Source organism: Triturus cristatus, chromosome 7, assembly GCF_964204655.1.
Source record: "Triturus cristatus chromosome 7, aTriCri1.1, whole genome shotgun sequence".
Taxonomy (NCBI): Eukaryota; Metazoa; Chordata; class Amphibia; order Caudata; family Salamandridae; genus Triturus; species Triturus cristatus.
In genome coordinates this window covers 175,196,991-175,210,625 of record NC_140590.1, presented here as the reverse complement: position 1 = coordinate 175,210,625, position 13,635 = coordinate 175,196,991, and the positions used below count along the sequence as shown (strand labels likewise).

The window sequence follows — 13,635 nt, the reverse complement described above, 5'->3', positions numbered from 1 at the left end:
AAGTCTTTCTCATTGACTCAAAGGGCTCTTCTGGTTGCTCCAGGCCTGCTCTCACATACCTTTGCTGGGTGAGTCCATCAGACCTTGCTGGTCTGCACCATCGACTTTCTTCAGTTCACACGAGACTTGCAGTTGCCAAGGCTTGTTGGCTCCAATCCAGTTGCCGACACCGTCATCAGCTGCAGACGTAGTGGGATACTCCGAATTCAGCTGCTGGTCATCGTCTATCCTTCCTGTACCTCGTGAGCGAAGAGTCTAAACACCATCGATGACCTGAATCAACGCAACATCTGTGGTCATCCATCTTGCTGGCCACCGGTCACTGGCAAGTGACCTTGAACACTGTCCCTTCAATTTTCAGGTCTTCCACATCTTCAATCCATCTTCGGATTCCAGCGGACACTTCTCCAGTCGTCGCAAGCAGCAAGTCTTCTTTGGTCTCCATTGAAAACAGCGACTCGACCCGACACCAAAAGACACCTATGCACCCGGCTTCCCTGGGTGAGGTAACTCGTGCACTCCGGTGCCCTAGTGTGTGTTGGCCCTCGAAGTATTTACCTTGTAAGTGGCTTGCTTTTTGACTTCCTCGAAGTGCCCTAGAACTTTAAAATTCAAACCGCGACTTGCTCCATTGAAACCAATAGGGAACGCGAGGCTGTGTTCACACACTGCACGCGTCTCCCGTGGGCTTGTTACTTACCTGCTAACACTGCAGTAGGGAAGCCCCAGCGATTCCCCAGGCCCTAGGCATTTGTCATTTTGCAAGTCGACATTGTTAACCCATTTTTTTAGTATTTGGTCTGGTACGCCCCTAGGAATCCAGACATATTTGTGCTTAATTTATTGTGAAACGTTGACATTTGAAAATGTACCTGGCGTCTAATCTCATAAAGATATTAGTAGAGTGTGTCTTGAAATAAATACATATATATTTGACATATATACCTGTGTGGTGTCCTTTCATTTGGTAATTCAAGACATTATAAGGTAAAACAAGCTGCTTTATATTCCTCAGAGACTTAGCCTGAAGGCTGCTCTCCACAGCTACCACTAGGATAGCTTTCTTTAAAAGGTTGTTGTCGTGTCGCTCCACAGTAAAGGATCACGACACACCGGTAAGCTTTCGTAATTCTTTATTTATTTCTTTGGTATACAGATCGCCTGTCCGATGACCTTCCTGCTGTCCCACTGCCCTAGTTGTCCCTGTCCTCACGCCCCCGACCGGATGTGGTGTCCGATGACCTTCCTGGCCATCGCCCATCCCCGGGTCCTAGTGTCCACTTCCAGGACACTACAACTCCCCTTTTTGTCACAAAGATGTGATGACAAATACTAGCCAACTCTCGGACATGCGACATCTTGACGAGCTATAGTTATTAGTAATGTAAGGTGATATGTACAGATGTGACATATGTGATGGTACCCAGAGAGATATATCACATTTCTTCTATCAGTCTCTTTGGTCTCGTTATGTCTCTTCTCATCCTTGTCTTTAGTTTTGGGTCTTCTTTTGGCCCTTTGTTGCCTGCTGGACCCATTCCATAGCGCTCCAGTTTCTTCGTCTCTTCGGTGCCTGATGCTTGCTCTTCGTCCATTTCTTCCTTTAGACCTTTGAAGTGTGAACTGTTTCTCGTTATTCGTTTGCTTTCTGATTCTGCTGTAATCATTGTTCCCTTTTTCTTCGTTATCGTCAATGGTTCATGGGCGAACAGGCTGTCAGATTTCCGTTGCTGTTTCTGTCGCACAACTACGGTGTCTCCTTCTTGTAGTTGCGACCTGGTGGCGTGTCGTTTGCTGTCTGCATATTCCTTCATTTTTCTCTTTGCCTCCTTGTCTTTGTCTGCTATGTTCTCGTGCCCAGATGCTGTCTGTCCTTCTACTTGCGGCAGCCTCGTTCTACTTCTCCTCCCCAGTACCAGCTCCGCCGGCCTTTTTCCTGTGGACCCATGTGGCGAGTTTCTGTAGTCTCTCAGCATTTGGCATAGCACTTGGTCCAGCGATATCTGTGACAGCTTCGCTCTCTGAACCGCATTCTTGATGTTTCCCATGAACCGTTCGACCAAGGCCACAGTGGCGTTATCTTCCTGTTGTGTATTCCAAGGTAGGCCATGAACTTGCGGAATTCGTCTACTGCGAACGGAGGACCATTGTCTGTCTTCAACGTTTCTGGTGAGCCCCACGCCGCAAATATATTGTCTATTATTGGTGGAGTAGCTGCTGCTGACGTTGATGATACTGGCCTCACAATTGGGAATCTGGAGTACTCGTCCATTATCACCAGTAAGTAAGTTCCTGTGTCTAGCAGTCCGAAGAAGTCAGCTGCTAGGGTCGTCCATACAGCCCTTGGCAGCTCCGACATGTGCAGAGGTTCTTGTCTTGCTGGCTGGCCTGTTGTTTGACAGAGGTGACAGGCTGCAATCGTGTTTTCTACTAGATGATCTAGTCCAGGGAACCACACCTTCTCTCTCAGCAGCTTCTTTGTTGCGACGATGCCCCTGTGCGATTCATGTGCGATGACAACTACTTGGCACCGTAGTGAACTTGGCATCACTATCCTGGTGCCTCGCATTATTATTCCATTATTTGTCTCTGACAGTTCCCCACTTATCTTCTGTAGTGCCAGCCTCTCTTCTTTGTTTACTCCTCCTTTCCACGTGCAGTTGTTGTTGACGTGTCTCCACCTTTGTTGTCTCATTGTTTCTCTGGCCACTTGGAGAGTGACATCTTCCTCAGTTCCTCTCTCTATCTCTGCTAATGTTATTGGTGCCGGTGTATTTTGTTTGAGCACGAAGTTTAGGTATTCCTCTGCCACTGAGGCCTTTTCCCCGGCATGCGGTAGTGGATGTCGCGACATGTAGTCCGCCGGATTATGTTCTTTTCCTGGTTTGTGGACAGTTGTGAAATCGTAGTCCATTAGTCTGATGCCACAGCGCTCGATCCTTGGCAGCATCTTTGCCGCTGGGTTGCTATATATTGTTACCAGCGCTTGGTGGATCGTAATGATGGTAAACCGGTTCCCGTACACGAACATGTGGTAGTACTCACATGCCCATACCACCGCTATGCGTTCTTTCTCTGGCTGTGAGTACGCCTTCGCGATGTCTGTCAGGCCTTTGCTAGCGTAGGCAACAATTTTCCTTGGTGACTCTTTTCCTGGCAGGTGTTGTGCTAGTATCGCTCCTAGCCCTACTGGGCTTACATCAACCGTCAGTTCGGTGCAGAGCAGAGGGCCGAAGTATGTGAGGTACTCCACAGTCATCACTGCATTCCTGATTTCCTCGAACGCTTCATTGCATTGTTGAGACCAGATGAACTTCTGTCCTTGTTTTGTTATTTCTCTTAGCGGTGTGCTCACCGTGGCAAAGTCTTCTGTGTATCGAGCACAGTAGCTTGCCAGGCCCAGGAATGATCTTATTTCTGCAACATCTGGCGGTGGCTTTGTGTTTTGTAGTGTCTCTACTTTGCTGGGATCTGGCCTCATCCCTTTTTTTGAAAATATGTGTCTGAAGAATACAAGTTCTTTTCTGCCTAGTTCGCACTTTTCTCTGTTCAGTGTCAGCCCTGCCTGCTTCAACTGTTTGCACACTTGCCTTAGGGCACCATCATGTTCTTCGTCTGACTTCCCGAATACTAGGATGTCATCGCTGTAGTTAAAACTGTTGTGTACTGGCAGTATCACCTGTCTTATTGTCTCTTGGAATATTTCAGCCGCTGACGAGATACCAAAACTTAGTCTTTTGTACCTGAACAGTCCTAGGTGTGTGGAGAAAGTTGTTATGTATCTCGACTGGGGATCCAGTTCTAGTTGGTGATAGCCTTTGCACAGGTCTAGCTTTGAGAACCTGCACGCCCCTGTCAGACGGCTTATCATGTCATTCAGATGAGGCCCCGGGTGACGTTCTCTCGAGATGGCGGTGTTCGGTATTCTCATGTCCACACAAATCCGCATTTTGGAGGTGTTCTTCTTCAGGACCGCCACTATCGGTGACACCCACGGTGTCGGACCGTCTGCAGGCTCTATGATATCTTGCTGTAGTAAGTTGTTTATCTCTTCCTCCACTTGCGGCTGCAGATAAATTGGCACTCTCCTGTGGTGCTGTGCCACAGGTCTGACTGCTTCATTTATGTGTAGTGTAATCTGCTTGCCTTTTAGTTTTCCCAGACCTTTAAGTATTCCTTGATATTCTTGTAGTATGTTGCCTTTTTCCGCCATGTGATAAGTCATGGCCAGTAGCCCATGACCTGTGCTGTGACATTGCTCAGCAAGCACGGTGCTGGAATGTCCCCTTTCAGCACGTGTATCTCTTCTTGGCATGCCATATTTTTATATGTGAGAGTCTCGGTGAATTTTCCCATGTTTTCGACCGGTTTCTTTGATCCCCACGTGAACACATCTACAGTCGATGGCTTTGTTTCCATTTTCATGTATTCTGACATGCACATTATGTTGCATGTTGCTCCACTGTCGAGCACGAACTTCGCTCTATGGCGTCCGACCTCGATGTCTACTGTGGCTGTCTTTTTTATTTGCTGTTTCTCCACCAGCTGGATGTGTTCTTGTTGTCTTCCTTCTTTGTGCGCGTCGGACATGAGGTATAGCCTCTCTTCTCTCCCTCACGCTGGCATTCCGTCCGACTCCTCGGACGAGCCTCTCTCCGCCGTCTCCATGTGTCGGGCGTGTCTTGTGCTTGTCATCCTTGGTCTGGCTGTTCATCCCCTCTCACTCCTGAACTGCCTGCTCATGCACGTGCTTGCAAAATGGTTGTCTCTATTGCATTTTCTGCATTTCTGGCCCATGGCTGGGCAGGTACCGATGTGCGGAAACTGAAGGCCACACCTGTAGCATGTGTTGTTAGTTTTTCTTGTAGGTGGCTGCTCCCTGTTATCATTTCTTTTGAACTTTTCCGTGACACGATGCGCCAATGCCATTCCTTTCTCTTTGCCTATCTGCATTTGCTTGGCATGTTCCGTGGCCCATGCTTCTGTGCGAGCCATCGTCAATATTTTCTCAAGTGTTGCCGGTTCTTTTAGAATGCGTGCTCTGAAGTCTACCGACTGACACCCTTCGATGAGGCGTAGACGTATTGCTTCTTCGTTGTCAAACTTTTCGAATTCGCAATACGTCACCAATTTCCGCAGTCTTGTCGCAAAATCATCCATGCTTTCTTCTGTTTGTTGGCACGCCATGTTGAACGTGTACCTCTCGAAGTCGATATTGCGTTGGGGGTCGAATTTCTCTGGGAGGCATTCTTTTGTGCCTTTGTAGTCTGTCGTTCTGTCACTCGGGAATGTCAGGAGCAGGTCCTCTATTTTGTCCCCCGCAAGGTTTACAAGCAGATCTAGCTGTTTGCTTTCTACGACGTCTGTTGCGCGCATGTAGCATTCCAGTTTCCGTATCCATCTCTCCCATCTGATGCCTGCTTGAGGTTCCGATGTGCTGAATGGTAGCGGCCTGCGGAACACAGCTTGTGTGCTCTTTGAGTCTTCGTCACTCATCCCTTTTATTTTTGTATTTTCTTCTGTGTCCTCAAAATGAAGTTTAAGTACTTTTCTTTTTTTTTTTTTCTTATTTTCTTCTGTGTCCTCAAATGAAGTTTATGTGCTTTTCTTAGTTATTTTGCCTTTATTGCGCCTTCTTTGCCCTTTGTTTCCCCTTTTTCCATTTTTTTTCTTTGTTTTTCAGGCTTTTCCACTAGTGCCTGACCTAAAAATGGCTGCCGTCTATCTTGAGAGCCTATTGGCTCGTTTTGCCTTACTCCAAGATGGCCGCCTCTTCTCGCGAGAGTTCGTTGAACTCACGCGCACGAGATTCTTATCTCCCTCAGCTCTTCAACCGCCTCGCTCCTCGCGCGCTCCGCTTACTTCAGTTTTTTTTCAGCGGCGGGGTGGGCTCCCGCATCGATTGGTCTCTCCGCTGGCACTCCGGACCAGGGTGGGCTCCTGGCTCCGAGTTCGTCATCGCGACTCGCGACCGGGTGGCACCGATGTTTTCCAGCCGGCACTCCGGACCAGGGTGGGCTCCGTCAGTCACCACGACGCCGATCCCGCCTTCGTACGCCAGTTGTCGTGTCGCTCCACAGTAAAGGATCACGACACACCGGTAAGCTTTCGTAATTCTTTATTTATTTCTTTGGTATACAGATCGCCTGACCGATGACCTTCCTGCTATCCCACTGCCCTCGTTGTCCCTGTCCTCACGCCGCCGACCGGATGTGGTGTCCGATGACCTTCCTGCCATCGCCCATCCCCGGGTCCTAGTGTCCACTTCCAGGACACTACAGTTGTCTTAAACCTATCTACCATAAGAGTTGAATTGGACTGCTGCAAGGTGGCCACTATAACCAGTGACCAGCATATGCCAGGCCAACTTCTCACACCATGCCATAGGGCTAAGCAGCAATTTTGTTTGGAAGCATGGAGCGGACCATGGAAAAGGGCATTAGTGCCAGCACTGTGGGAAAGGGCAGGAATGCTCCATATATCATTAATAGGACACATTCCTACCCTTTCCTTTTGACACAGAGCAGTGCAGCAAAGTGATCTATTGTGCCATCAAAAACTTGTAAATGAGGCCCTAAGGGCATATTTACAATGAAGTGGTAGCCTCCTTAATGCCACACTTCACCACCATATTTCAATATTTACAAGAATATGGTGCAACCCTGCATTTCCCCCTGCTCTGGCGCTAAACTTAGCAGCCTAGCACCAATGCAGGCACCCTTGCCCCATATCGCAAATGCTAAACAGCATCTTTTCGTACTGACAATCTCTTTCCTTTTCACACTTTCAACAATTGTTTAACTGTCATCTCTCCTTTTTAGGTCGAGCCTATAGCGGCAGAGCACATACGCTGCTCGCTTTGCGAGGAATGCAGTAATGGAGTGGAAGCTCCGTGGACGCTCAACCCACTCTCTGCCCATATTTTTAATTGGTTTGTGTCATTGTCTTTTGTAAATGCTGCCGTCTGATTGATCATGAGGCTTGTTAGTCCCGCCTTACTATGGCCATGTCATCATTTGTACCCTCCCATATCTACTGGCCCCTTTACTTCTAGTGTTCCAAAGTACAGTACGTGTTATTTAGACTGTGAGCACTACTTTGACCGTGTCTTCTGGCTCCCTTCTCCCCCCACCCACACGCCTGTTGTTCGTGCTACCCCCCCTTGTCCGTGATGCAATGCAATATGTCGAGCGTAAATGCGAGTCCTATTGCATTGCAAATGTTTATTTTTTTAGTTGCTGGCTGCTGCCGTTGGTGATTTACACTACTTGTAAAAACTGCCAAATGTATGGATGCCCTCTCGTGTACAATAAACATCTTTACTCCTGATGGGAATGAAAGAAGGAGTTCTGCCAGTTTAGAAGGACGACTTTGTTGACTTGTTAAATGAAGGCAAATGCGCAAATGCGTTTTGCCTCTCCTTTCGTCTAGCAAGAATATCAGGTTGGTTTAGAGGCGGACACTGGAAGACTGCAGCACTCCTCAAATACGTAGTGAGTATAAGCTGGGACCAAAGGCCTGTGCTCCTTGCAAATAATTGTTTTTCAATCCTGCACCTTCTGCAAATTCATTTTCTTTACTAGTTGGCAGATGGACCCACACACGCTCTGTGCAGCAACAGGCATTTGTACATGCAGGGTTTAAAGTTGGCAAAATTGTTGATTTCAGGGCCCCTTTGTATTTACGACAAATGGCACTGGGAAAAGGAACAACAAGCATTGGCATAGCCAATAGGTCTCGCCTTTGAGACCTTATAAGTGTTTAGCCATGCAACACTTGATGCTGGATAACTAAACACTTATAAGGTCCCAAAGGCGAGACCTATTGGCTATGCCAATGCTTAGTTTTTTTTAGCTATGTAACAGGTCACTTCGGGCATGGTTCCGGGTCGCAATGAGAGATCGTTTATAGCACACAGAAGCATCACGTTCCAGGACCTCACCGGGGTCGCTTATGATTTCCCGCTTATAGAGGGTACAAGACCCAGCAGCCGAGGCTCGACTGATTCTTTGAGGTTGGCGCCAATGTGGATTTACAACCAAAAGTACTGCCCACAAGCAAAACACATAACGGAATACTACCCACAAGAAGCTGCAGGGGTTACAATCATTTCCAACTATTACACTAGCATTCAAAAAATGTAATAGTGGCTTGTTATAAACAAACAGGCAAAACCAATAGGTCATCCTAGCATTTGGAGTCCCGACTAAATAATTTAGTGAAAAGTGAGCTGCTGTGGAAAAAAATTGCTTTCTCTTTTTAATTAATCTGAGAGAGAAACAAGCTAGAGAGTGATGATGCTTTGTGTTTTTGAGGTGACCAAAGATCCCTCATACATTAACAAGCACTGCAAAGTACCAGATATGATAAACCACAAAACCATTTGCAGGATGGAAGCTTTATTTTAAAGAATTGTTAACGATGGTGCACAGTCAAGGCACACCATAAAACAACACAGCTACACAGTGAAAAGACTTTTGGGCAATTAGGGGCCTTTATTTACCTATTGTCCGGGCTTTAAGTGAGCCTCGTCCTGCCGGTGCTCAGCACCTGCAGTTCTAAAAAGCGGGTGCTGAAACGGGTCTCTATCGGGCTCTCCATTTTTGCCCTCACCTTTAGGATGAAAAATAAATCTTAACTCTGCAGCTGTACCCCCCTTCATCCGCCTCTGGTGTAACTTAAAGAGACTCGTTATAGTTCTTTCAGTCTCATCATTTCAGAACTGAAGCATTTTATATATTCTATACAACTAAGCCATATTTGTTGCGTATTTATATCGGGCAACTAACAACCATTCTCAAAGCCAATAGTTCTGAATTGTTGTAGGTGTAATGTTATTTGCTGTATTATATATCTGGATGCAATGACAGAAGCAGCAAAATACCAGTCGGGGCGCCGCACTATACTAAGCACAAATCTTTAGCTTGGGTGTTCTTGAGCCACGCCCTAATTAATTAGATCACGCTCCTTTGAGAATCCCCCCCCCAATGTTTTCATCCCACTTAAAGACCTGCCTGTTGTATAGGAAACAACATCCTTTAGTGCTCACCCACATAGATGCCCGATTAGTAAGGAGTTTTGGAATACTCAAGACACAAAAGTGTGGTATATAGAGACATCTAGTGGCCAATTTAAGCGTAAGGAAACTAAGCACGCTGCTAAAACAGTAAGCACACGTGGAGGGAGTCCTTGAAAATAGCCAAATTCCAGTGGGATAACGTTTAGATCACTTAAGTCAAATCACGTCATTATTGTGGAATGCACACATATTTTTACAAGAAATTACTTGAAAGAAAGGTTTACACTTATTTCTTGATCAGAGTTACATTCAGTGTTCTCTTAAGGATCTAGGGGGCACAGGTCAAGAAGTATTTTGGGAGCCCCTGTTTGGAACAATACTGAATATTTATTGCACATGTACTGCTTATTCAATCCTATGTTGTCTAACAAAATTGAACTATACGTTGATGGTTAAGCTGCGGAAATACACAGAACTGAGCCAGAAAATCAATCAATCAATCAATCAATCATAGGCATTTATAACGCGCACTACTCACCCGGAGGGTCTCAAGGCGCTTGGGGGGGGGGGGGGGGGTCCGCTACTGCTCGAACAACCAGGTCTTGAACTTCTTCCTGAAGGAGAGGTGGTCTTGGGTCAGGCGTAGGTCGGTCGGGAGGGCGTTCCAAGTCTTGGCGGCCAGGTGGGAGAAGGATCTTCCTCCTGTTGTCGCTCTGTGGATGCGGGGGACGGCGGCGAGGGCGTGACTGGTCGAGCGGAGGTGGCGTTTGGGAGCGTAGAAGTTGAGGCGGCTGTTGAGGTAGGTCGGGCCTTGGTTGTGTAGGGCTTTGTGCGCGTGGGTGAGGAGCCGGAAGGTGATTCTTTTGTTGATCGGGAGCCAGTGCAGGTCTCTCAGGTGTCTGGAGATGTGGCTTCGCCTGGGGACGTCTAGGATGAGTCTCGCCGAGGCGTTCTGGATCCGCTGGAGTCTCTTCTGGAGCTTGGCGGTGGTACCGGCGTAGAGGGCGTTGCCGTAGTCAAGTCGACTGGTGACGAGGGCCTGTGTGACCGTCTTCCTGGTCTCGGTGGGGATCCACCGGAAGATCTTACGCAGCATGCGCAGGATGTTGAAACAGGACGAGGAGACGGCGTTGACTTGTCTGGTCATGGAGAGGGAGGAGTCCAGGATGAAGCCCAGGTTGCATGCGTGGTCTGTCGGTTTGGGTGCGTTGCCCAGGGCGGGGGGCCACCAGGAGTCGTCCCAGGCGGAGGGTGAGGAGCCCAGGATGAGGACTTCCGTCTTGTCTGTGTTCAGTTTCAGGCGGCTGGTCGTCATCCACTCGGCCACGTTTTTCATCCCTTCGTGTAGGTTGGCTCTGGCGGTGGCGGGGTCGTTGGTCAGGGAGAGGATCAGCTGGGTGTCATCGGCGTAGGAGATGAAGTTCAGGTTGTGTTGGCGTGCGATGGCCGCAAGGGGGCTCATGTAGACATTGAAGAGGGTGGGGCTGAGCGAGGAGCCCTGAGGGACGCCGCAGATGACTTCCGTGGCTTCTGATCTGAACGGGGGCAGGCGGACTCTCTGTGTCCTTCCGGTGAGGAAGGAGATGATCCATTCCAGTGCCTTCTCCTCGATTCCGACGTTGCTGAGGCGCTGCTCTAGGGTGCGGTGGCAGACAGTGTCGAATGCCGCGGAGAGGTCCAGGAGGATGAGGGCCGCTGTTTCTCCGTTGTCCAGCAGGGTTCAGATGTCGTCGGTGGCAGCGATGAGGGCAGTCTCGGTGCTGTGGTTGGCCCGGAAGCCTGACTGGGATGGGTCGAGGGAACCAGTCGTCTCGAGGAAGGCTGCCAGTTGCTTGTTGACGGTCTTCTCGATGACTTTGGCTGGAAACGGGAGGAGCGAGATGGGGCGGTAGTTCTTGAGTTCGGTGGGGTCCGCCGTTGGTTTCTTTAGTAGAGCGCTGAGTTTGGCGTGCTTCCAGCTCTCAGGGAAGGTGGCGGTGTCGAGGGAGGTGTTGATGATGTCCCGCAGGTGGGGTGCGATGACAGCGTCGGCCTTGTTGAAGATGTGGTGAGGGCAGGGGTCGGTTGGGGATCCGGAGTGGATGGAGTTCATCGTGCTGATGGTGTCTTCGAGGTTGATCGGTGTCCAGGCGTTGAGGGTGGTGGTGGGGGGCGTTGGTTTGGTCGTGGGGAGCGTTGGTTGTGTTCTGAAGCTGTTGTGTATGTCAGCGATCTTGTTGTGGAAGTAGGAGGCGAGGGAGTTGCAGAGGTCTTGCGATGGGGTGATGTCGTTGGTTCCGGCGTTGGGGTTGGAGAGCTCTCTGACGATGTTGAAGAGTTCCTTGCTGTTGTGTGCATTGTTGTCCAGCCGGTCCTTGAATGCTGTTTTCTTGGTGGCGTGGATCAGTTGATGGTGCATTCGGGTGGCGAGCTTGAGGGTAGTCATGTTGTCCGGCGTTGGGTCTCTTCTCCAGGCTTTCTCGAGGGCACGGCAGTTCTTCTTGGAGCTCTTGAGTTCGTTGGTGAACCACGGGGCCTTCTTGCTTCCGGGTATGCTGGGCGGGGTCCTCAGAGGGGCGAGAAAGAAAGTTCACATTCAAAGGGAGGCCTTGTAAGGTGCAAGCTCTGGGTAATTGACCTTTTTCCCATGGCTTAAAACGTCTCTAGTTACATTAAATATTATGGATGTGTTATAGACTTCAGGTTAACATATGAGCTTGATCAGTAACAGCCTGCAGAGCCAATTTACTTCTAGGCACCCAACAAATTATTTTTAGCAGCTTGGCTTGCTTGAACTGGACATATTATCAAACGATTAAAACAATTGCAGTCAGTTTTTGTCCTACTGTGCCTTAGGTGTGACTCTGGTGTGGTTTTATCAGAGTTTCCACCTACATAGTCTGGTAGATGGTTCAGTGGACTAATGCTTTCAATCTAGGAACACGTGTTTGACCTCATGGATACAACTTCAAATACTGGTGGGTACTTCCAGCCTTTCATCTTTACCAGATCAATCAAATATACCACTGAGTCAGCTAACAGTAAAAATCTGTCATTTCAGCACCTAGAGAAAATGTTTGCTTTACAAAACAGGCTGTTATGCAGTCAGGGGAAACAGAATTCCATCTTTCTCCATGTCATACCCCTCGTATCTGACAAAAGTACATTGTCCTTCGTCCCGTGAGTATTTTAAGTCATAAAGTCGTGTGCCTTCTAACAATGACAACAATTAAATCAGTATATATTTTTAAAGCACAGTGGCAGTGTATGGGCCTAGCAACTCACTAAACAAACACGTTTTACTACTAAACTGAATAGCACTGATAAAGGAAGACATGATGATCGCCAGCTTGAAAATTCTCTCCCTGAAGCTCAGCCTTGCACTCATAAAATGAGTAGTGTTTATTAAACAAAGGCAACCCTACTCGTACGGAACCAGGGCATATGAGATATACAGAAAAAAAGCAATGGTTCTTGTGGGAAATACAAAAATATATTTGGTATATTTGGTTTCCAGTTGCTTTCTCTAGAACTTCTAAAATGTGGGCTTCACCAGCCTCCTGGTCGGCTTGACTATTGCTGGCATTTCACTTACTTACGTCATATGGGCCAGCTAGTGGCTTGTGAACTATCGGTGCAAAACCTTTGGCAACTGTTCTTGGCACATTTCAGTACAACAATTATCTTCAATGTGTAGCGCTTCTTTGATTGGCCCATAGATTCCACCGTCTGCGATTCACCGCTGGTAAATACGATCGCCAGGAACTTAGCGCAGACAGTTAAACCAAAGAGCAGGTTGGAGGAGGCCAGAGCGCCGCTGGGAGGAGCCATAGAGACGTAAAAGGCCTAGAGCGTCTTAACATAAACCTACAGAAAGAGGGAGGGAGGACAAGCATCCCAGACAGAAGCAGTATTGAATCAAAACAAATACACATACAGGAGAAATCACATTTTAAATATCATGCTTCAATACTTTGACTGTCAATCAACTGGGGGACTTTGAGACACACGCGCCATGGTTCTCGTAAGCCTATCGGCTGCAGAGAAGTGCAGAACTCTGCACCCAGAGGCGTATCTTAGTCAATTATGTTTTGGGGGTGTGAGTCTGGTATAACACAACAAGCAGTGTAGCCTACTCAAATAATAGAGGGGCCTGGTTGCCCACAGTCAGGTCAAGTGCTGGCTTATTGGCAAGGTTTATAATGGTGAATAAATACAGCATACATGTCAACATTTGTAAAGTAGAAAGGGGGTGGGGGGATTACATTTTCCCCATTAACTTGTAATGAAGTTGGGACAATTTCAGGGAGGAGAAAGCTATATTAAAGCCCTTCTTGGCTTAAAGAAAAGCAAAACAAGCATTGGCCGCGCAGCAGTAAAAGTAACGCGCAGCCGTGAAAGCAAAAGTCATTGCGATCGCTCTGAAAGCGAAAGTGATCGCGATGACGCGCTAAAGCACTAGTTTTCAAAGTGCTGCTGGCGCGTGCACGCTTGCGTGAACGCAAGCGCTAGGCCAGCCAGCAGCACTTTGAAAACTCACCTCTAAAATGTCTCTCCGAGCCAGAGCATGCGCTGGGCTCAGCGAGACCGAAAAACGGCCCACGGATTTGATGCTCAGATTAGGGAGTGCCCGTGAT

At 48.1% G+C, this 13,635-nt stretch overlaps 1 long non-coding RNA gene across 1 annotated transcript in view; it reads right to left on the bottom strand.

Moving 5' to 3' along the window:
- LOC146809158 (uncharacterized) overlaps window positions 1-12,722 on the bottom strand; it is a 99,855-nt gene extending 87,133 nt beyond the window's left edge. Inside the window, exon 1 of the long non-coding RNA XR_014966339.1 lies at window positions 12,598-12,722. This is a non-coding gene — a long non-coding RNA (uncharacterized LOC146809158). The remainder of the gene's footprint in view (window positions 1-12,597) is intronic.
- Between the last annotated feature and the right edge of the window lie 913 nt (window positions 12,723-13,635).